At 45.1% G+C, this 25,257-nt stretch overlaps 1 protein-coding gene across 2 annotated transcripts in view; it reads right to left on the bottom strand.

Annotated features, from left to right (window-relative positions):
• The window catches only part of ST3GAL6 (ST3 beta-galactoside alpha-2,3-sialyltransferase 6), a 70,003-nt gene extending 48,262 nt beyond the window's left edge, over positions 1-21,741 (bottom strand). The window contains exons 1-2 of one of the 2 annotated variants that reach the window (XM_081138696.1): positions 21,065-21,741; positions 1,981-2,135 (exon numbers count right to left, since the gene is read on the bottom strand). The gene's annotated coding sequence lies outside the window, so the exon portion shown is untranslated. The remainder of the gene's footprint in view (positions 1-1,980; positions 2,136-21,064) is intronic. The other variant, XM_081138698.1, reaches the window with a different exon arrangement.
• Between the last annotated feature and the right edge of the window lie 3,516 nt (positions 21,742-25,257).

Raw genomic sequence — 25,257 nt, 5'->3', positions numbered from 1 at the left:
GAAGCCTCCCTCATCTTCTAAATATAAAACGGAAGGCATCCGAGAGAGCAGTCATTCACCCCCAAAACTCGTCTCAGAATTAGACCCTGTTTCTGGCTGCAGGAGCCACACCTTTTTTCATGCTGCTCTGAATCTTAAAAGTGCTTCAAAACTGCTCTGAATCTGCATAATAACCCAGATTTGTAATCAGCATATCAAACTGAAGCGAGACAATCAAGGTCTCTACAAATGATCTGAGCTGGAGAACAGGTTTCATCTTTCACTCTGATTTGGACCCGCTATAATGTTGAGCAGGGTTCAAATACCATGTTCTAGGCTCAGGAGCAAACCCCAGGGCCAGTCAGCCACGTCCAACAAGGTAAGAGCTGAGTCTTCATTAGAGAGTGGGGGCAGAAGAGTAGTCACTGCCACGCGTGGCAATAAAGAGTCCAAATGTTCTGAGCGCTACAGGGCAGAGCTGTGTGAGATGCCTTAGGTGTGTAATTATTTTAATCCTCAAAGCCACCCTTGAGGAAAGGCACTGTCATCCCTATCACACGGATAAAGACACTAAAGCCCAGAGAAGTTTTAATGAGCACCCCAGCAGCAGTGACTGGGATTTCAGGCACACACCAGAATTCGTGCTCTTCAACCTTTATTATGCTATAAAGATTCAAATTAGCTCCATGTTTTTAATGCCAAGAGATGTAAAGATGGACAGGAAAGGCATTTCCACAAATCTCCGAGATGATCACAGCACCAATTCCACTAAATTAAGATGCTTCCGGCAGTGACCCAGCCTACCTCCAGTGACCTGATGACCCAGGCCTACCTCCGACCTAGGTTCAGTCTCAGGAGTTCTGCAAGCCTAGGGGCTCAGGACACTGGGGAAGGGCTTTGAAACAACTCATGAACAATTTTGGTTTGAATAACTAAGAGACCAAGAGAATCTCAAGGACTAAATCTCCAAACCATTATAAATGTCCACATTAGCCAGGACCACTGAAGCATCCAGTTCTCAGCCAGTAAGCACCCTCCACAAAACGATTTCCAAATAAAACAGTAATGAAACAAATCTGCTAGCAGAATAATTGTTCTCTGATGAAACTTAACAACCAGAAAGACTATGGATTCATGGGTAAAAACATCGAGCTAATTCCTGGTGGACATTTGAGCTCCAGAGCTTTCTCAGAATAAATTTATAAATTGAGATTCCAGGAATACTAAGGAGAATATGCCTAAAAATTCTATTAAAGTACTTTAATAAAATTATTATTAGATGTAGCATTTAAAGACAGAGGGAATTCAAGTTCATTCTATAGAGAAAACAAGGCACAGAAAGGGCAAGCATCTTGCCCAAAGTAGCACAGCTTGTTAATAGCAATTTCTACAATAGTTGTGATTCATGTAATGTTCTAGTTTCAACTCCAGAGTTTTCTTACTCTTTAAATTCCAGATTGGTTTAAAACATTCCCAAGAAACGCCCATTCATATGGAGAATAAAAGTAATATTTAAAACTTCCCTAGCTCAACCTTGAGGTATGCTGAAGAGTCATTGGTTATAGGAATAGTCTCAGAGGCCCTCTGGCTTCATATTAAATTCATAAGCGATCCACTAACAGGCAGCCCTATACAAAGGAGAGGGTATTTTAAAGTCACCTGCTAGAAATGGGAACATTGTATCATTCAATGTATGAGAACATTTCACGTGTTCAAACTTCCATCTAAAAAGTCTGAGCCGAGCCCGGCCGAGCCTGGCTCAGCCGCTGAGCATCAGCCTGGGATCCAGGAGATGGCGGTTCAATTCCGGGTCAGGGCACAGGCCCTGGTTGAGGGTTCGATCCCCGTCGGGGGCGTGCAGGAGGCAGCTGATCAGTGACTCATCACTGATGTTTCTCTCTCTCTCCCCCTCTCCCTTCCTCTCTCTGAAATCAATAAAGATATATTTAAGAATAAAATAAATAAAAAGTGTGAGCCGAAGGCCGTGTGGCCTGGGCCTACCTGCACCGTTAAGGACTCCGTTTCCCAAAGGCCTTCTGTCCCTGAAGGTAAAGAAAGTGGTAAGGCTGCCTGAGCTTCAGGAGGCGGGCGGCTCAGTGGTCGCCCCCCAAGGACTCATCCAAGCAAAGGCTGCCCTGCCGCTTCACTTGCAGGTACTGAAACGAAACACAAAGATTTAATCCATTACAAATGTAATCCATTCAGAACACTTTAATGAAAACACTCTTTTAGTAAACTCACCCCCGACCCCTCCCAAAGTGCTTGACAGGATGATGAAATTAAATCCAAAAGCAAAACAAAAAACCCGACAGCAAAACCGGCGGCACGTATTAGTGTAGTTCATGACGGCTTATCCACGGGGTCCAGCTCAGTCTTCTCGAAAAAAATACCATCTCGAGCTCAGTGAGCCCAAAGCAGCCTGGTAATGAAAGAACCATCTGTCTTCCGTTTCAGCCTCTCTCCACACACACAGCTTTGTTGTTACAAGCGGAGGTGAGAGAAGGAGCGGCTGCTCCGCAGACGCTCGGAAGGGGAAGGGAAGGGGGCGCAGAGGGAGGAGAGCGGGGAAGGGGGGCAGTAAAGCAGCAAGGCCAAAGTGAAATTAGTAAAACAGCAACTGGCTTGAGAATGTGCTGTGGCCACTTTCTCAAAAATGTTTTGAAACAAAATCTTAAAATGCTCCTGTTACAGCGTTTCTTACATAAGACTAACCCTGATACCAAAACCAGCAACAAAAAAACTGCAGCTCTGTACTTCCTGTGTCAGCAGAAAATGTTATTTTTTTTTTTAAATTCTTGAGAAACAATTATGAAAACCAACAACATCAGGCCAAATATTTCAGAAGCCGCTCAGGAATCCTAATGTCCTACAGTAATTGGGATGCTTTATTATGATAATCGTATAGTAACATGAAAATTCAGCTTCTACCAGGAAAGAAAAATTTTAAAGCTGAGTACACTAAGGCTATTTCTGCGTGTTCAGAGCGTGTGCCCCACGCTCCTGAGAGCCGTTGGAGAAAAACGAAATCAGGGGATGTGCTGAGTTGTGGACTACAGAGAACTTTTTTTCTTAAAAGTTTAAAATCTTAATCTGAACCTAAAATCCAAATCTTAAGACTAAAATCTTAAATCTTAAAATGTATAGAGAAACAGAAAATGCTCACTGTCATCTATTCCTATATGCATTTCTATATACTTTTGAAGTGCTAAGAAGTTGGCGCATTTAGAAATCAGAAGGCAGGCGGAAGTGCTCTTTAGTGGCTGTTATTATAACAGAAGTCTCCACCATGAGACAGAATTGGGAACCTAAGGAGAGTGTGGATAATGATGTTTGTGTCTCGGCAGCATTCTCCCTGAATGCATAAAAATACAGCTCCTGAGTTTCTGTCTCCTCCCACCCACTACCACTTATCACCAGCTGATGTAAAGGTGCAATCACAATACTGAAGTTGGAAGGGCCCTTGAAGATTTTCTAATCTAAACAAGTGAGTAAAGAAACCTCGATGTTACACCAGGAACAGCTAGGGGGTGGAGATGTAGTTATACCTGGAGAAGCTTAAATCGAGGGAGGAAAGAAGATAGCCCATTTTCCCGTTTAGATGGTCTTCTTGAAGAAGAGGCGTGGCCAGGCTCTGAAGGCGGATGAGCCGCGCAGCCTTCAGGGAGTTAGGTTTGCGTGCAGTAAGGAAGAGCCTGCTCCTATTCAGGTTGCCTAAAGCTACTGCATGCTGCATTGCTGGGTAATGAGTCACTCGTTACTAAAGATATTCTGCTCTAAAAACCACTTGGGCCCTGGCCAATGTGACTCAGGTGGTTGGAGCAACGTCGGTGCACTGAAAGGTTGTGGGTTCCATCCCCGGTGGGGGGTGCGTGAGAGTGTTTCTCTAATAAATTGATGTTTCTCTCCCTCCCCCTCTCTCTAAAGTCAGTAAAACATATCCTAGGGTGAGGAATTAACAAAACACTTGCGAGGGATTTGGACTGCAGTGCTAACTAAACTTTAATGTTCACTGGCATCACCTGAGCCAGTGAACATTAAAGTTTAATGTTGTTAAACTTGTTAAAATTCTGATTCAGTAGGTCTGGGTGGGGCAGAGCACGTGCATTTCTAGCAAGCTCCCAGGTGATGCCAGTGCTGTGGGTGAAGACTGTGGCTTATCAAGGACGCAGCTGGATTACAAGCATTAGAATGTTATGTAACCAGTGTTTCCCAAAGCACAGTCTTCTAACCAGATGACTTCAAAAGTCCTCTTTACCCATGATTTGGGGGCAGATGATTAATAAATAGGTTAAGTGGTTAGAAGCAGGATTTTACGAGTCCACACATTCAAATCTCCAAAAACAGTTTGTATCTTGGTATCTTGCAGTACCCGCCAGATCATACTTCTGAGCAATAACTAATGTTGCACAATTCTAAGGAAGAAATGTTTCACTTCCATTAAAAAAAAAAAAAAAATGCTCTTATTCCAAGTTTGGCAGATAAATAAGCATTTTCTGATGAATGAAAGAAGGAATAAATATATGCATTCAAAATGCAATTATTTATGATGTTAGTATACTACAGTTAACAGAGAAGTAGGATGAAAGGAAATCATCCTACAAAATAATTTCTCCCAGTGATCTGTGTTGTAAAATCTCCAAAGGTGGGGAGGGGGAAAGTGTCCCGAGGCTATGATTCATAGGGCTCTTTATCAATGTAGAGTGCTGCATTATTTTTCTAACCCTGGAATTCACCTCCCTACCACCTATCTGAATCAAAAAAATTCCTTTGATGCTTAGAAAGCCCCATTTCTTGCTTGCTCATATTTTTGCTCTGCTCTCCTACTTAGTTAATAAATATGGGCTTGCAGTCTGTTCAAAGTCCCTTCTGATATCTTTCCTGGATAAATATGCTAATATTTGAACACAAAGACTTTCCTCAGATTTTAGAGCATTCTTAGGCTTCTCTCCCAGAGAAAATAAACCCGCAACGAAGGGGGAACCAGTTTCCAGCCTTTCCTCTGACTCTGAAAATCCTCCTTCCAATGGGTTTACTGTTGTGTGGGGAAGGCTGGGGGAGGGGGGATCAATGGGGGGGAAAGGGGGGCATCTGTAATACTTTCAACAACAGAGATAAATTTTTTAAAAAAGAAAAGAACTGTAAAATTAAAAAAATTTTAGAGCATCATCTCGATACACCAAAGTTGTGGGTTAGATCCTGGTCAGGGCACATACAAGAATCAACCAATGAATGCACGGATGGGTGGAGCAATGAGTCAATGTTTCTCTCTCCCTTCCTCTCTCTCTCTCAAATAAAAAAATGAGTAAAATTTTAAAAAGTTGTACGTAACATTCCATTTGACTTGCAAAAGCCCTTTTTTTCACACTGCTCATCACATCAGTTTATTCTGATTGAGCCTAGCTTATTCTGCTCCCTGGGAACTATCAGGACCTGTTTGTTAATTCCTCTTTTGCTAATTTTAAAAGAAAAAAGAGTGAGTTAAATTGAGGGTAAACAATCAGATAAACAAATCAAACCTTAAGATTAAAATGTGGGAAATTTTCCTGCTTTCCACAGCAAATGCAAATATGTGATAAACTTACATTACTACCCAACATCAGATGATCCTCTAAAGCCTCTAAAATTACTCTAATGACATAAATCATCATTTGGGTTACCTTATAATTTATTATCGCAAATAAATCAACACAAGTGATACATATTTTTTATAAAATTATAAATCCTAGATTAATTTCCTAATACACCAGTAGGTTAATCCTTTCGTCAAAGCACATTGAGTCAAATTCATTTCCTGAAAATGTTAACTCTGAAAGTTTTCACCTCCTGGGGTAACTTTGTTCATTTAGTCAATAAGTAATTTCCCAGGGCCTACTCTAAGCCAAAGAGTGTTCTAGATACTGAAGATACAGTAGCAAAGAAGAAAAGCAGTTTATAATCCAGGAGAGAGGCAGAAGTGAGCTGGTGGTTCACAAGTAACTTTTAAAGGACAATTGTGGTTTGAGTAGAATTCTCAGAAAACTCCTCTGAGACAGAGTTAACCAGATGAAATTAGGGTGGAAATAAAAAACAATCTAGGCAGAAAAAACAGCATTGGCAAAGATTCTGACGTGAAAATGAAAAAGTACACTGAGAACTGAGGTTGCTGACAGGAGTGATGATGAAAATAACTAATCTTTGCTGCACAGCTATTACCTGCACAGACTCGTATCACCCTCACAACGGCCCCGCGACAGGCGCTGCTACTCTCATTCTACAGATGAGGAAGCTGAGGCTTAGAGACACTGACTCGTCCAAGAGCTCAGAGCTAGAAGATGTCAAGCCAGGGTTTGGCCTACAAAGTCTGCAGCTGGGGTCTTTATTTTTAACCTGTGTGCCATGATAGCTTCCCAAGAACCAGGTCAACTGGGAGGTTTCCCTATGTTCAGATTCATTCTGTCAACTTTCATTTTCACAGAGCCACATCGTAAAATACAGATGTATTAGAATGGCCTCAGTCTCATTCCCAGTCTTGGTAAGTGTACGGCTCCTAGTTGGAACTCATTTCCTTAGGAAATATTTCATAGAATTTTTTTATCACGAAAATGTTAATAGAAGTCTAAATGTCAATATTACAAATGCCCATGAACCCCCAAGCCAAAATAACCGTATCTTTTCAGGGATTATTTTCTAATGTAGATTTAAGTTCCTCTCCCTACTGCAGCTACTCTTCTGTCAAATGCAACCACTATCATGAATTCAATAGATAGCCAGTCCACTTTTTATTCATACACAGGTACAAACACACACATTCATAAACATTATATGCTGTACAATATTGCTTTCTGTGATGTTTAACATTTACATAACAAATATATAGCATTCTGAAATTTGGGCTTTCCACTCTACACTTCTGGTTTGCAGGCCCACCCACACTGATGAATAAAGGTCTAGTTCATACTTTTTGAGTTCTGCGTTCTATGAACCAGCTTTACCACAGAGCTAACCATTCCCTACAAGTAGACATTTGGGTGGTTTTCAAAGAATTGTCTGTCTGGGTGTTATCTTGAAGCCAAATTTCCATTTTCCAATCTACAAAAGCCAGTTTACAAAGTGAATGAACCTTACAAACTGCTAGAAATAGTCTCAAAGAGAAACTTCACTTTAAAGAGGGGCTTTTTCCCCCTAAAATAAAACCTTTAATAACTGAGGTCACATAAAAATACCTAGATATTTGGAATACTATGAATCTCTGAAAATGGAACATAAATAGTACTTTAAATGAGAAAATGAATTTCTAGTGAAGGTAAATCTGTAATAATCCTGTTGAAACAAAACATATTGAAGAGAAAGTAGAGGCAGAAAATAAGTCTTCTTATGACTGCTTTCTCTTCCTGATAACCACACTGACTGGGCAAAAAACCAGTGATGGAGCAAGTAGGTAAACTAAAGGTTTGTCTAGAATGCTTTGTTTTGTGTTCTGGCCAGAAAATAACCCGAGGCACAATCCCACAGGAAGATCACCAAGGTTTTTTTGGAATCAAGGGACTGGGAAGTGCCTACTACAGTACATGCCAGAGTCAATATTTGATAAGACAGACAATGAACCAAAGCAATACAATGCTGGGCCCTGATCTTGAAATGGTCACACCTTTAAACTGTTTAACTAGTTTATAGCTAATGTTCTGTTTTCATTAATGAAAAGTTTTAACTCAAGGAAATCATAATAAGGTTTATTATCGAGTGCACAAATTGAGTCAAGTCTATAAATATGTGAAGACCCATATGGAATTCCTATACCTTTAACATTATTTTCTATTAAAAAAAAGAATCTCAGGAAACTTCAAAAGGCAGATGTTTTTAAAATATGGATAACTGTTTATTAACGTCTGCGTTCTTCACACTCTAAAATAACCTAGTCTGGAAAATGCCAAAGGCAATTCAAACGGGCATTTCTCTTTGGACGGAGGGCAAGTCTCTTCTAGTAGATTTCCAAAAAGTGTACAACATCCCCAAGAAGGTAAGCTAAAAAAAAAAAAAATCTGGGTTTCCAATGAAAGAAGTAATTGCAGTACCCTGGGAGTCACAATGAAGTCATACTGTTCAGCCCCATTTTCAAAAACAACTAGCCAGCCCTGGCCAGTTTGGCTCAGTGGCTAGAGCGTCGGCCCACAGACTGAAGGGTCCCGGGTTTGATTCAGGCCAAGGGCATGTGCCTCGGTTGCAGGCTCGATCCCTGGCCCTGGTCGGAGTGTGTGCAGGAGGCAACCAACCGATGTCTCTCTCTCACATCGCTCTCTCTCTCCCTTCCACTCTCTCTGAAAAGCAATGGAAAAAATATTCTTAGGTGCGAATTAAAAACAATTCAAAAAACCAAAAAAAAAAGAAACTAGCCAAATATTTTAGCACATTCCATAGGCAAGCCAAAGAGATCACGGCTTCTAGATCCCTGGCCTCCAGCCCAAGGAATCCTCCTGGGCTTAGGAAAACCCTCCCAGGGTTCAGGAGGAAGGCGTGAACTCAACTGAAATGTATCCTACCAGTAAATCAGTGAAATTGCTGGCCAAGAAGGTGGAGCAACACCACCGTCCATTTATCCATCTGTCCATCCATCCATCCAACACAGATATTTATTACCCATTTGTCACATAGCACAAGATCCATAGCACAAGATCTCAGGGTGCAAGGACTGTCTGAGTTGAGAGAACCCAGGTATATACGAAAGTCAAATCTATATAGCCACACATTTAAACACAATTAAACATACAAACATGCCCTGGTCGGTGTGCTAAATGCTTAGGGCTTCTGCCCACGTACCAAAGGGTCTTGGGTTTGATTCCCTGCCAAGGGCACATACCTGGGTTGCAGGTACAATCCCTCCGAGTGCAGGAGGCAACCCATCGATCGATCTCTCTCTCTTCCCCTCCCTCCCTTCCACTCTCTCTAAAATTCAATGGAAAAAATATCCTCAGGTGAAGATTAACAAAACAAAAAAATACAAACGCAGTCTTTTGCCTCAATCTAAGCTACAGCTTCAAAGCACACTGTTTTATTATTTTTCAATTATATAATAAGTATATTTGACAGAATACATGATTAACATAAAACATGCAGCTTTTTTCCATTTCCCCCTCAAAGGGCAAAATATACATATTAAGATATTGCATAAACAGCAGAAACCAGAAGTTGAGAGAAGCTTAGCAAAAGCATAAGGAACCATAAATAGATCTGCAACAAAAACTAGGACTATTTAAAATTTTGAAACTTCCCATGCTTGTGATTTTTTCATTTATTTTTTATTTATTTTATTTTATTTTTTAAATATGTCTTTATTGATTTCAGAGAGAGGAAGGAAGAATGAGGGAGAGAGAGAGAAACATCAATGATGAGAGAGTTGTCACTGATCAGCTGCCTCCTGCAGGCCCCCGACTGGGGATCGAGCCCCGCAACCCAGGCATGTGCCCTGACCAGGAATCGAACCGGGATCTCCTGGATCCTAGGTGGACGCTCAACCGCTGAGCCACGCCCAGCAGGGCAACTTGTGATTTTTTTAAATGTTCTGAAGATTTCCCCCTAGCTCCTAGTGGTCAGCCAAAGCTTCTGCAGTGAAAGGAAGCAGGGCGTTTAGAGGTGCAGGTCCACTCTGTGATGGAGCCAGGCTATGGACATATGAGCTAAGGGGCAGAAACGGTGCGGAGAGCATTTTAGACAAAAGCCATGAGCAAGTTCCTAGGTCCAGAAGGGAGGAAACAAAAGAAGAGCACAGGAAGGGGCCTGGGTCAGTGGAGTAACCATGGGGACTTTGCAACACACTGGTCCTTGTGGTTCCCCTAAAACCAGAAACTCAGCCCAGAAAAGAAGATAAGTTGTAAGGCAGTCTAAAAGCAGTCCTTTGCTACCACGCTCACAGAGCTCCTTATTACTAAAGCCTAATTACTGGGCTGCTCTTTGATGGGCTTTCGTATTTCCTCAGGTGAGAACTGCTCTTTGATATGCCCTAAGGACCACAGAATGAGACCTTTATTTGCAACCCGCCAAACTACTTCAAAGTAGGTATTTCATTTAAAAAACAAAGTTGGATTTATTTTTTTTCTATTAAAGGTGATTCTGACCCAGAGGAACTGGGGAGAACTGGACGCAGCAGTGGCCCAGCCTGGGTCTGGGAGTGGGGCAAGGCCGCAGCGATGGGAGTCACAGGAGGCAGATTCTCAAGCTCTGCTCTGGGGCAATCAGGAAACGAAGCCAACTGGGTCTGAAAATGCTAATGACGGGCAGAGTGAAGGAAAGAATGGCGATGGAACCTCTGGCTTCCTACAGGGTGCATCACAGGCATGGGAGTGCCCAGGGGCAAGAGGGCATTCCGTGAGCCAGTCCTGACAGAAGCAGCCAGGAAAGGGTACAGCCAGGGCAACTCCAGGACCAGGGGACAGGAGTGCCCTGGGGGAAGCAGAACAGAGGGACCAGGGCACCAGCCCCCCACACACACCCTCCTAGGGCTGCAAGAACAAAGTGCCACAAATGGGGTGGCTTACGACAACACAAGTGTTATCGTCTCACTATATACTGGTCACACAGTACCCTGTCTCTGGAGCCTAAAAGTCCAAAATCAAGGTGTTGGCAGGGCCATGCTCCTGCTGAAACCTGTACGGAGAATCCTTCCTTGGCTCTTTCTAGCTTCTGGTGGTTCGCTGACCCTCCTTGGTGTTCCTTGGCTTGCAGATGGGTCACTCCAACCCAGTGCTCTCCCCGTGTCTGTCTTCACATGGATGCTTCTTATATGGACACTAGTTACATTGGACTAGGGGCCCACCCTACTCCAGCATGACCTCATCTTAACTACTTACATCTACAACAACCCTATTTCCAAATGAGGTCACATTCTGAAGTACTTGGAGTTAGGACTTCATCACGTCTTTTGAGGGGACACAATTCAACCTGTAACACCATCCTTGGGCTGCCCAGTCCTCGCCCTCAGCCAGGACTCTGATGTTCTGGAGCCACCCAGGACACCTGGGTGCTAATTCAAGTCAAAGAGACACAGAGAAAAATTACCCTATGGTGGTGGAAGTCTGAATCGTGGTTACCTCTAGAGAGGGGAGCTGTGACGGGGGGGGGGGGGGGGGGACGACTCCCAGAGGGCAGATAATGTTCTACTTCTTCATCTGGAGGCAGCTGACCTGGGTATGCTCCCTGGGAGGTAATGTATGAACTACACTTACATGGTTTGTGGACTCCTCTATATGTCTGATACTCCTGTAAAAACATTACTTTAAAAAGCATTAGAGGGTATGAGCTGCCTAAGAAATAGGAGTCCTGGCAACCTAGGGGCATGACCTGGGAGGGGCCACAGCAAAAGAGATAGCTGCTCAGTCCTGCTGGTTCAGCACATGCCAAAGTAATTCATTTATAATAAGAAAAATGTAAGTGCCAAGGAGTCTATACCTTTGAACTGGTAGATTGGCAACTTCTATGGGCAAATTCATGGGTGATAATTAACAAGTTGTTTGATAAGCACAGACCACATTAAGGACACTTTCTCTCCTCAACCGTGCTGGAAACGTGCTAAGACACTTCTTGCTCTGCCCTCTGTTTTCCTGGCCTCCTTGCACACCTCTCCCACACATTCCGTGTTCAAGCTAATTATAGTTCAATTACGTCTCAGTGTTTTTTTCTTTCACATCTAATACTTCTCTGGGAAATTTAAGCTCTTGTGGTTAGGATGCTTTGGGTCCTATTGCTTAATTTCTTAGCAAAAGAAATCAACATAAAAAAACAGAGTTAAAAGTGTACTGGACACCACTCTGATTTAGCAGAAAACATATTTTGGAGTAAAACCATATCAGATTTTCTAGAATTAAATATAATCCAGACTTTTAATATCAGTTACTGCATAAACTTGGAATAATATATTGATATATTAAAAACTGAGTGACAGCTTAAAAATGAGAGGGGAGAGGGGAAGGAAGCCAAAGCTTAATGTCAAAGCAAACAAAGAAAAATCAAATATTGATCAAAATTTAACATTTAAATGATCAAGCACATAATTATAGAAAAATAAAGCTGTGGCTGGAAGCGCTTGGTTTTCTGTTCTGTAAAATGTGTCAGGAGGCACTGAAAGGCGGCCAGGAATTCGCAGTGATCCCCTTCACTGTTCTCGGATGTCTCTGTCCTGCTGATGCCCATCTCTACTCTCGAATTTCATACGGACTCCCATGCTTCAGAAGTCGCAAATGGTATTAAACACCTGGGTTATTAAAAATGAGAGCTCTAACATCAATTATACATTACCGTAGCTAATGTTTTCATCAAATGGAAGAGATGTATTCCGTGCCACGTGTAAACCCAAGTCCAGCTTCAGAAGCAATGTGCAGGATTTGCCTGCTATAAGTTGTCTTTGTAGACCTACGTCCTATAAGGCACATAGCCTCAGGGAGATGCAAACGCATAGGCCATGGGGGTCTGAGTCTGATCGAGCAGACTCCTACATCCTCTCCTGCATCGTCTCCTAAAATGCTCGCCTTTGAATGTTATGCTCTGAGAGCACCAAGCTTCGAGCATTTCTCAATCATGCGCTGTGTCATGCCTAAGAGCCTTGGCCTCGCTCTTCCTTCGACCTGCAGTGCTCTCCCCCCCCCCTCGCCTCCCAGCCTCCCCCCTCCTTGCCATAAATTAGAATCACCTGCTGGGATCTTGCTTTTCAAGGAGGACTTCCCACCCTTTCCGTCTCCACCTTGCATTAGGATGAAGGCAGAGGAGTGTCTAAGAAAACGAGCATACATAAAGCTGTTTCGAGAACAAGAATAAACTCTGAATCATATTTTTTAAACTATTAAAAAACTCAAAAAGATATTGTTTTTTAATGGATATCTGAGTAGTGTTTGCTTCTAACCCTAGTGTATTTTTAAAACGTCATAGTGCTATTCAACCAATAGGTTTCATCCCCAACTTCACTAAAAGCCCATGTGCACATGTGCGCTTGTATGCACACACACATACATACATACATACACACACATACATACATACACACACACATATACACACACATACACACATACCCGCATCCCTCCCCTGTGCCCACAGATCCCTACATTATAAACATAGGGATCTACATTTATAGATCCCTGGAGCCAGCACAGGATAGGTGCCCACATATTTGTTGCTGTTCACTGAAGAATAATTTAAGAAAACACAACATGAGTAAATTAATAGAGTCCAAAGTGGAGTCAGGTGCCAAAAGAAAACAGACCTGAAAAACATCAGAGCTAGATGAGGTCAAACAGAAAGACATTCTGGAGAACGTTAATTTCTAACATTTGAGGAAGAATACAGTTATAATAATAGAATTATAATAACAATAATGGCAAGTAACATCGATTAAATGTTTGATATTTGGCAGAACCTATGCTAAACTATTTACGTGTGCTTACTATTTTCATTTTTAAGAGAGCAGCTTGGTCTCTTGAATTTCTCACAACCACTGCCCTAAGAGGGAAACCACATTCTTTTTTTTTTAAAGATTTTTAAATTGATTTTAGAGTGAGAGGAAGGGAGAGAGACAGAGAAACAAAATCAGCTGATCTCACACGCCCGTCCCGGGGATCAGGCCCGCAACCGAGCGCATGTGCCCTGACCAGGAACCAAACTGGCAGCCTCTCAGGGCACAGGAGGCGCCCGACAGCTGAGCCACACCAGCCGGGGCAATATGTGCTCACTTTTTAATTATAGGAATAACTGTGATGTGGACATTATCTCAAATGTACAGATAAAGAAAGCAATACTCAAAAGTTAGGCAACTTGCTCAGAGTCACCCATTATAAGCCATGAAAGTGGAAAATGAGCAGCAGTGATAACCTGGCTCAGCTGAGGAGGAGCAGGGGCCTGTGGAAAGCACAGCCCAGGCTGCCCGGCCGGGTGGCCAGCTGGTTAGAAGGCCACCCCAACACGCCAGGCTGTGGCCCGCTCAGGGCGCATGCAAGGGCCAGCCAACGAGCGCACAAGTAAGTGGAACAGCAAATCAGTGCCTTTCTCTCTCTCTCAAATCAATCAATCAATTAACAGATTAATTTAATTTTTTTAAAAAGGCATCCCAAGCTAAAATACTGACAGGCTTGCAGTGGCTACAGGTTCAAACGGGAGAGTAAAATAAAAGTCAGCAACATGAAATGGCAGAAAAAAACACCCAAGACCAGCGGGAGAAATTCTCTGGATTTTTGAGCAGGAAAAAAAAAATTCCCTAATGAAAACCACACTTGAGGGATGTTATTATAAAAGGTGCCTGGACAGAAATATTGGTGTTTATAGGTAAAGAGCTTAGGTAGAACATTTTTATAAGAATGATTATATTATTTTATGGTTAAAGCAGAAGAGCCCACTAAATCTGCAAAAAGTTGTTTTTTTGCTATAGATGGTCCAGATTTGTCCTCCAAGAAATTCAGTACCTGGAAAACATTTATAGGTACCTCAGGATCAGAAAGTACACATATCTCCTAACATCCTGCTTGTGAAAAATCCAATTATTTCTAATTTATTTGTAGCATAGTTGGGATCTAACAAGAGTGGTTAGCTAACTTACTTTGACATTTCCCTAAAATATTCTAATGGAAATATTTAGGCCAGCACCATAGAAGGTGCTGTTTTTATTAAAATAATAAAGCCTAGCTGAACATGGCTCAGCTGTTGGACATCAACCTAGGATCCAGGCGATCGGGGCACATGCACAGGTTGTGGGCTCGATCCCCAGTTGGGGGCATGCAGGAGGCAGCTGATCAATGACTCTCTCATCGTTGATGTTTCTCTCTCTCCCTCTCCCTTCCTCTCTCTGAAATCATTAAAGATATATTAAAATAATAATAAAAATAAAATAATACAATCAAATATATAATAAATTAAATTAAATACTTTTATTCAAACCCGTGCACCCCTTCAGCAAGAGTCCTTCATGCATTAAGAGATGGAGGAGGCAGAGATAAGGGAATGTGTACATTTTCTATGCTCAGTAGAGCCAAAGAATAAAAAGAGATTAGAGATTTCTTTTTAAATTCCCCGACTCCTTTTGATGATTAATATAGAGTTCATATAAAATATAGATAACATATAATAATTATAATATATAATTTCCAAATATCCACAGTATTTTGACGGCAGTGTCCCTTATGGTGCAAAGATCACTTACATTTACAAGCGAGTTCCTTTAACTTTTAGAATCTATCAAAATAAAATTATAAATTAAATTAATTGCTGTGACTGAAAATCCACTCACACTCTAGCTGAATCCCTAGATTATCATCTCATTGCTCTTATCTAAATGCAACTGGATAACCCATTTTCCAATTTTTCAATGCAGTTTAATGACATTCTATTGTCTCTAACCTCTTTTTATTCTTTGGCTCTGCTGAGCAGAGAAAATGTACATATTCCCTTTTCTCTGCCTCCTCTATCTTTTAATGCATGAAAGACTCTTACTAAATGGGTGCCCAGATTTGAATAAAACCATGTAATTTTATTTCATTTATTGTATTTTATATTATTTATATTTTACATTTATGTTATTTTATTATTATAATAAAAGCAGCACCTTCTACTGTGCTCCACTAAGTATTTCCAGTAGAATGCTTCCTAAGAAGAAAACTCTACCAAGCTGCCAGAAACAGTGGGCTGATAACTAAAATCAGAGAGGGTGGGGAGGGGGAGAAGGGACTCCTTTATGTGGGACAGGAAAAAACAAATCTAAGAGGTAGCACCTTTAAATATTTAGAATTTTTCAAACATGAATACAGAATATCTCTAATAACCAGGAGGATGCCTTCTGAAGACAGCGTCCCTCCTGAGAAACTGTCACCAGGCGTCTGTCTCACCCAGAGCCGGCCGCTGGGCCCCCCTCCTGTGCCACCTCCTCTCTCAGGTCCCTCCGCCAGGTCAGGTGTCCCTCCCCCACTCCTCCCGGCTCTTCTAATCTTGCTGAGGAGAGCTTCTTACACCACGGCATGTTTTTGTCTCCAATTAGGTTAAAGGATACCTATTAGAACCTAAAACATATCATAATAAGCGTTGGAACTTGAGGAAAGCAAATCTCTGCCTACTCAAGGGCATGAAATTGTGCATGTAGAGATGTTCGGGTGCTATTAAAGGGGGGATGACTTTGCCACATTCTTGGCAAACCTATATCCTCAGTAATGTAACCACAAACCTGATTAACCCAACTCAAATTACCATAAATTACAAAAACGTATTGGAAGGATCCATCTGATGACATTTACTTACCAGTTTCTTTCCTATCAGCATTAACACACTATAATATTTTCAAAAAGAAAGAAACCTCAAAATCCGAGGTGTTTTAATTAACACATTCAAATCCACAGGGATTACCTCACTTTTCACCTGTTTTCTCCAATGGGTAAAGCTTTTGAGATGAAAAATTGATCATCTTAGTAGTTATAAAGCTGTTATAACCGAGCTGTTATATTAAGATTGTGAGTTTATCCATGGCCACTGAATGAGTCACTTGGCCAATATTTGCTCAATCTATATAATGTTCTGGGCACTGCACCAGATACAGGGGACACAGGAGTAAAGAAGAACAGACAACATCGCTGCCCTCTCAAATAGAAATGTGTTCCAGATTTTATGCCACTACATCAACCAGTGAGAAACAGACACGAAAGCTGAAAGTGAGTTGTTATATTAGTGATGCTAAGAATGTAAGTGAATAAATGAGCAGGGCATCTGGCTAAAGAATCTTAAAAAACAATTTTCTCTCTAAAGAGTGTACCAAGCTTCCCCAGAGAGTAATATACTGGTGATGAACTATCCTGGAATCAAAGGATAACTGATAAAAATGCTGGGCCTTCTCTTCATTTCTGATAAAGCAGCACTATTAGGGTTTATTAACTAGGACATAAATTTTCATAACTTAAGAGCTACTATAAAATTGCCAAGATCCTCTACAAAGACCAATAGAAATGAAATTTCACAGGCACAGCCCATTCCCATGAGAAGTATTGCGAGTCTTGCACATGACCCCTGGAACTACTCTAAAAAGAGCACGGACCTCCCCTAACAGCCTGCACAGAGGGAGGCCTGGGAGACAGAGGGTGGGATTCAGGAAAAGGCAAGGCTTTAGGATTATTCAGATAACCACCTCTTGCAACAATCATTGTCTTGCAAAAGATATCAACTGTAACATATTTGACTAAATCATTAACTTAATTTTAAATATCTAGTTTCAGGTATCACCAGCCAACCCAGAGACTTCTTAGAGACAACTAGACATTCAGTCTGGAGAGAGGTTGAGATACCAAAGCTAGAGATGCCGGGGGGGGGGGGGGGGGGGGTTATGCATGAAGATGAAACTGAATATATGGATTTATTTCAGAGGATAAGAGGAACACTGCAGAGGGTCCTCGAACCCTGCCTGCTTCTCTCTGTGGATATGCCTGTGCCCCGGCAGAGGACAGGGAAGGAGAAATCAGTGGTGGCCAAGTAAGGGGGGTAAGAAATACCAACTGAAAGTGAAAATGTGCGTGTGAGGGGGAGAGAAACAGGAAAGCCCATAGCACACTGGGTAAAGACTGAGTTAGCCTCTGATTAAAAATCCCCAGTGTCGTCCCACTCTAATCAAAACACAAGTCAAACTCCCTTCTACGATCTGAAGGCTTCACAGCAGCTGTCCCCTCCCTCCCTCCCTGACCTCGTCTCCCCCTTCTGCACTCTTCTTCATCTAGTTCTTCAAACACCCCAAATTCATTCATGCCTCTGGCACTTTGTAGTTGCTGTTCCCTCTGCTAGAAGGCTCTTCCTTCTGTTCTTTACTTGGCTGGCTCCTTCTCACCATTCCCATCTCAGATCAGATATCACCCCCTCAGAGCAGCTTTCTGGTTGCCCTAAAGCAGCTGTCCCCCATCCCCTCGCTAGCACACCCCTGTGCTGTATGGTCTTCAAAACACTCATTCTATCGGAAAGATTTTTCTTCCGTTTATTTGCATCTTGTTTAATGACTCCATTTCCCACAAAAACATAAGCTCCGTAAGAGCAGGGGCTTTGTTTTGTTCAACACTGCACACCCACCGCCAGCGCTGAGAACATTTCCTGTTGCACGGTGGATACTCAGTAAATATTGGTTGAATTTCACGTCTCACCTAATGGAGGACCATGCAGACAGTCACCCATAATCCACTGGAAAACCACTGTCTGCTCCCCTGTCACCCCCACCTCCCAGCAGTGACGGTGACCCCCAGCCATACCAACACTCTGCACCTGCTCCTGCAGCCAGTGGACAGCAAGGGTGACCCTGCTTCCCTTGGAAGGCTCTCCAGCTTCCTTGCCATCTCCTTATCTAGAGGCCTTATTTCCCGTATCTCCCACAGATCTTTCTGTATCTCCCACAGATCTTTCTGTTGCAGGAAATCACCGTTTAAAGAACCCTTCAAAGACCATCGTTACAGGCTACTGAACAAAACGATGCCATTTTCACACCAAGCCTGAGGCATAAGGGGGAGACAGAGAGAATAGGGGAGAAGAGAACCTTTCATTAAGCTTTCCAGTGTTTATGAGGAGAAGGCCTCCGAGAGGTTGGCTGCTCTCCTTCCCTTCTTTCCCAATGGTCCAGGAAGAGGAGAGCCCCTGGCCAGACGCAGAAGGTTGTGGCACTAAGCTGGCTGCTCCCCGCTGGATAACCAAAAGCTCTCCAAGAGAAAAAAAAAAAAATGCAAACACCAGAAACAGACGCAGATCTTACTTCTCCTTACTCTCTCTTGCCCTCATAACCTCACTCCCAGAATCTCATCCCTTCTTACCCCAACAGCCAAGCTCCTGACCAATTCTGAGGCCCTACGGATCCCCACGGTGAGCAACTGTGCTTCTGACGCCCGGACGTGGAACCACAAAGACAGTTTCCTACCGAAGCCCTGTCAGGTCTAGAGCATGCATTCTACCCTACACATGGAGCTCGCTCCAAATCAAATACCTTCTTATTTTTAACCCAGAAGGGCTCCCTTGGAAATGGCGATGGATGTAGTTGGGATAAACAGGAGAGGTTCATTTCACCTGTGAGGGTGGGGATGGAGCCCTGGGAAGACCTCCTTCCAGGCAAGAAGGATAGATAGGAACTTCAGTGAAACTATATTCAGAATGAAAAGAACTTTTGGAACGCAACCCACTGGAGGTGACGTATCCTCCTGACCTTGTCCAGGGACACAGCACACCTCAGTGGCCTGTCAACAACGTGGAGAAGACTGAACGTCTGAAGCTACCAGAAGGAAAGGCAAAGTACGCAGACCACCTGTTCAAGAAGCCCAGCTGACAGTGTAATGAAGAAAGTGTATGCAGATTGGGGCACTGGGGCGAGGCAAAGGAGCGGGAGAGGCACCCGGGGAAAGGATTTGTGAGCTATGTACCCCGTGGGGGCTTCCTGGGGTGGTGCAGGGCAGAGGCGAGGGAGGCAGACCTTCCCGTGGCCCACTCTAAACCACCTACCCTGGGGCAGTCTCAGGGGCTACACATTCCTGTCTCACAGTGCCGCTCGGAAGATTTAATAAAACAGCGTATGTTCCCACGCTGGGGATCACAGCGGGTGCCACACGGGTTCCCTGCTTCCTCCACCTCCTGGATAAGCACAGCCTAGAATTCACGTTCAACACGTCTAAGGTCCCCGACCTTGAACGGAATCAACTTCCGTGGCAGTCAAGTGGCAATCCCCACGGTTAGCCAAAGGCGCTTACCAGAGAAACACGGGAAACAGCATTATTTCATCTCTCCCACAGTGATCCACGTGATGTGGAACCCACAAATATCTCCCACAGAAGAAAACAGCCGGCACTCCGTTGGGGAATGAGAAAACCTGAGAGTTACAGTTTTCACCACAGACGGACTGCTTTTAGTGGCGTCTCTTCACGGCACTATTCTGCCAACACGTCTGTTCCTTTCTGAGCCTCAAAGATTTTTTTATTGATGTGGGGTTTAAGAGCAAATTGAGTATTTCCCCACTCCACCCCCCCCCCAAAAAAATCTACTGAAACGTAGTCAAAATAGCGGTTTCCCTTTATGGCCCCATTAGAAGCAAACGAGGTACAATCTGGGGCTGTGACCAGAAAGTCCCATCCCCGGGCCTGCGTGGAGAGACCTGGAGGTCAGGGCGGGCAGGAGGCCTGGGGCCACCGAGGGCGAAGGGCGTCTGGCCCACCCGCAGTTTCCCCCCTGGCCCCCCAAGCCCAGCACTCAGGCTCCTGGACTCCGAGCAGGACCTGCGGCTCGCGTCCCGCCACGCTCCGGCCGCGTGAACCCGCGCCCCGCTCCCACGGTTTCCCAACGTTGCCTTCGCGCAGCCACAGTCACCTCTCCCCTGGCCTTTCTCAGAAAGAGCGTCAGAGAAGGAACTTTGGGTTTGCTTTTAGTTTCTGGAAATCGCTTCTTATACATTTTCTTTAAAGGCAAAATGACAGCGCGCAAGGGCGGGGGGCTGAGGTCTCGGCCTCGAAATGACCAGTTGCTCCTCCCTCACCTTCGGAGCTAACGGCCGCCTACACACTGCAATTTTCTTCGCCGCCCTTTCCCCCAAACGCCTCGGAGCTCGCTTTGTTAGGTCTGGTTCTGTGGCGGGAAGGGTTCGTCGGAAATGTTTTGCTAAGGTCGGAGACGGGAACCTCGCTCTCGCCGCTGCTCCCCCACAGACCCTCACAAAAGGGGAGCGGCGAGCGAGGGGCCGCCACCCCTCCGGCGCCCTAGCTCCCCTGAGGTTAGAGAACAGGGTCCCACGGCAGGGTCCTCGCGGCCCCCCGCGCCCCTCCGCCCTCCCCGGGCTGGGACCGGGCTCCGAGCGCCCCTCCGGGGTGGGGGGAACGCGCGCCACGCGCAGGGCCGGGAGGGTGCGCGGAGGGACCGTGGCCTCAGCGCGCCCCCCGCCCCGACCCTGCGCTTCACAGGCTGCAAAGCCCGAGGATCTGGGCGGCACAGACCCAGGCCACCCGGACCCGGGGTGGAGCTCGGCCTCCCAGCACCTCTCACGACCCTCACCCCCATGCAAACCCGCCGCGAGCCAGCCAGAGGCCCAGGCGCTTAGACCGCAGAACCTTGCGGGGTTCCGCGGCCCGGGGAGGGGGTCCCCTGCGCTCACCCCGCCGCCGCCGCTAGCTCCAAGCCGGCTGGTGCCTCTCCCGCGGCGTCTGCAGCATCGGGCCGCCGAAGCCCGGCGGTGGGAACAGAGGACGGTGGCGCGGGTCAGAGGCGGCGTGGGCACGATCCGGTGCCCGGGACCTGGCCGGGGAGCAGGGAAGGGCGCAGTGCCGCCCGCAGGCCGGGCCGCAGGCCGGGCGCCCGCCAGCCCGCGCGCTGCCCTCCGCGCCTGGGTCCAGATGCCAGGCGACTGCGCCCAGCGCCTCCGGAGCCGCGGGGAAGCTCCTCCTGCTCCGGGGCTGGCGCCAGAGGGGCGGGGGCCTCGGCCGCCCCCAAGCTCGCGGGGGAAGGTGCAACGCGGTGCGCGAGGCTGTGGGGCTCCGGGTCCCCGCAGCGGCGAGGGGGAGCGCAGCTGAGCCCGAGCTCTGGGGCTGGGCGGCCACCGGCGGCGCGCGCTCCCGGGAAAGTCACCGCCAAGGGGAGGCCGGGGAACGCGGCGCGGCTTCAGCGCGGGCTGGGAGGATCAAGTTGCCCGGCCGAGGAGACACTCCCGCACCGCCCTGCTGTGTTGGGAAGACTGCCCGGGAGAACTCGAGGGGAGGCCCGGCGCTCCCCCTTCCCCGCCGGGCTGGCGGGAGGCAGGAGTAAACACATTTGCTCTGCGCACCGGGAGACTCCGGTGACCCGGGGCGGAGCGGGCGGTCCCTGGGAGAAGGGGAGGGGTGTGGAGCGCTCCGGAATCCAGGGACTCGACTCTTCAAGGGCAAACCTATTCGAGCTTTGTATCTTTGGGAGATGTTCTTTGAGGGAGGCTAACGAAGGTGGGACGCGCGTTTTAACCAGCAGCTCTCCCTTGAGAAAAAGCGTATGATGTCCTCATACTTGGATGGCTCTGAATACTTGTTAAATTCCAGTTGCTTGTGAAATAATTCATTGTCTAACTGCGTTTAATTAATAGCCTCAGCCTTGAGACACCGAGCGTCATCATCACATGCCAGCAAATGACCCCAGAGGGAAGAGCCGCAGACGCGTGTGATTCAAAGCGGGCTCTGTGCGAGGCACCGAAACAAAGTCCTTCTTCTGTGTTTGTCGTAATTTTAACAGCAGCCCTAGCTCAGCACTTGTTATTTCCTATGGTTTCACACACACACACACACACACACACACACACACGAAAACGGAGAGGGTTCAGAAAAATCCCTGGGCCTTTCCCTCTCTTGAAATTGCCTTTGCAGTGACACACACGGATTTTGTCATTTTAAAGGTGACTCCGGAGACATCAGGGTAGTGAAAAACATTTAGGGAATTGATCCCGCTGGGCCCATTTTTCTTGAGGCTACTTTGCTCTTTTAGTTTCTCCTGAATTCCTTATCTCCCTTCTCTTGCTAGTGATTCGCAGAGTTGCAGCAGCCGCGGAGCAGGAGGCGCTGGGCGTCGGGACGCGCGCGGAGCGCAGCGCACCCCCCCCCCCCCCGCGGGCGCCCGGCCTGGGGGCGGCCCCGCGCGCTCCCCGGTTCGCCAGCCTGGCACTTCTCTCCAAGCAGCGTGCTGGCAAATGCAAATAATCATGCTGCTGATTTCCCCAGTACCGAATTATGCGTGCAAGAAAAAGGGAGTTCAGACTTCCCGGGAAACCTCTTCATAACTGCACAAAAGATAGTATCTCCAGAGGCTCCTGATGCTGGCAGGGTTTCAGAGGTGCGAGCAGCCCAGTGCCAGGAACTGCGTTTCCTCTGCATTTCCTCAGCCTGTAAGATGGGGGAGGCGGCAGGGTGGGGCTAGGGACCAGTGTGTCCTAGGCCATGAACGTGTAAAACATCTGTGTGGTGGAAGCCACATGAAGACAAGTGAAAGAAAACAATTGCTGCGTATTATTAAAAAGGATTACTATCTGGAATATACAGGTGTTCCCCCCCCCCAAAAGATGTATGTACATTTTAACAACGGATAGCTCAATTTTGAAAATGAAATGCATTTTAATAAACACTGCCTTTATAATTATTCAAAGTGTGTGTATACATTTTGGGGGGACACCCTATAGAAAGGATTCTTACAGACCCGTTTAAAAAAGGACAATCCGTTTTAAAATAGGACCCAGGCCATAAAGCAAGCAATCCACAGAAGAAATAGAAAAAGTCCACAAACTTATACAAAGATTTGAGTGTCTTTTTATAACACTGTTGAGGAAAATGTAAACAATCATGAGAAATTGGATTAGCAAAAACTAAAAAAACAACAATATTGAGATTAACGAGCTTCGTCAAAGGTGTCAAGGAAACTATTTGAGGAAGTGTAAAGTGGTACTTCCTTTTTAGAGAACAATTTGGTGATTGCTATTGAATTTACAAGGTTGTTTGGGGGTTTGTATTCCTCCTTTGAAGACAGTTTGGCCTCAATCTGACAAGCCAGGTAGGAAAAAGGGCAAGGAAGGAAAAGACAGGAAATCTCATAGTAACTCCCAGCACGGAACACACATGCACAGATAGGGCTTCCTCTGGAGTTGGGGGGGGGGGGGCTGTCTGTAAAACTGCCCTGCCTTGGAGCAGCTTGCTCTTTCTCTTAGTCATGAGAGGTGTTAGAAGCTTGGATCTCTGTCCCAGCTGATGGGCCCCACTCCCAGGAGACGAGGGAGAAGTCCCAGCCTCCCCTCCTGTCTGTGGAGATGCTCTCCTAATTTCTACTCCAGTATTGTGACTGACAGTTCCATCAAAGCATTACAGGTAACACTATTCAGCTCATTATTGTAAGTACCACGTTAGCTAACATCTATCTTTGTCTCTCTTCTTAGGTGGTTTACTGTTTCACCTCATGCGAGTGTTTTTATAGGCTAGCTCTCTAAAAGTGGGATTGCTGAGCAAAGCGTATGTGAACCTACACTCGAATGACTTCCCACTTTGTATTTTCATGTTCAGGAATTCACACTTTTAAAGAAAACTATTTCCACAGCACTGCTGAAGCAGGGTGCACAGTGGAGTCACCACAGTGAGCTCTGAGTGGTATAAAGGCTTCTCTGCGTTTTCCAAACTCCAGACCACTAAGAATGCATGTATCCTTCAGCCAGCAATTCAGTTTTCTAGGACTCTGTCCTGTAGAAATAATTACATATAAACACAAAAATATATGGGGATGGTCACAGTGGCATTGCTTATGTGTGGGAGGAACAAACTTTCCCCTATCCTCATGGTTCTTCTGGCTCGTCTAGGAATCAAATAGACATGAAACAAATCAGCAAGAAAAAAATAGACAAATTTAACACATACATATGTATGGGAGTCCCACGTACGTGAGGGAGCATCTGAGAACACACATGCACAAGAGGTTCAGGATAGAAGGGAACATGGGTAGATAAGACATCTCTAGCTAGGGATGAGGTAAAGTGCCTGGGGGTTTCAAAAGGTCATTGCAGGATGACAAGGAGAGCAGACCTTTAGTAAATAGAAGTTTGCCCTATCCTATAGATAGGTTTTAAAAAAAGTTATATCTGATCATCTCTTATGGCCTCTAATTCAAATTCTTCTAGTAGTAAGGGGTAGTGGTGAAGTCTCTCTTAAGCCTTCTGCTAACATTGCCTTTAGCTCAATACAATCTGCCAAGCACAAAGACACATGTTGGGGTAACTCATTTGTAATGTTTAAAAACAGGAAAATAGCCTTGCTGGGCATGGCTCAGTGGTTGAGCGTCGACCTAAGATCCAGGAGATCCTGGTTCGATTCTCAGTCAGGGCACATGCCGGGTTGCGAGCTCGATCCTTGGGGGGGGGGGGGGGAGGGCAGGAGACAGCTGATCAATGACTCTCTCATCATTGATGTTTCTCTCTCTCTTTCCCTCTCCCTTCCTCTCTGTGAAATCAATACAGATATATTTTTAAAAAATAAAAATAAAAACAGGAAAATAGTGCCTAGGAATAGAGTGACTAATTAGATTATGGTATAAACTACTATTGAATGCAGCTATTGCAAAGCTACTATAAATGTGCACATACATATAATGTGACAACAGCTAAGGTATAGTGGCTTTAGAAGTTCTACGTTTAGAAAATATTTCCTTTGTGATTCATTTAGATCAAGCAGAAAAATAAAGGACCACTGATATGTGTGAATATATTTGTAAAAACATAGGGAAAGGTTCTGAAGGCTACACTCCAAAATGTTGACAAATATTTCTTCTAGAAGAGTGGAATTACAGAGACAGAGA

This window comes from Miniopterus schreibersii (assembly GCF_964146895.1).
Source record: "Miniopterus schreibersii genome assembly, chromosome: 5".
NCBI classification, from domain to species: domain Eukaryota; kingdom Metazoa; phylum Chordata; class Mammalia; order Chiroptera; family Miniopteridae; genus Miniopterus; species Miniopterus schreibersii.
The sequence above is the reverse complement of the archived record's forward strand: the minus strand, read 5'-3'. Positions and strand labels throughout refer to the sequence as shown.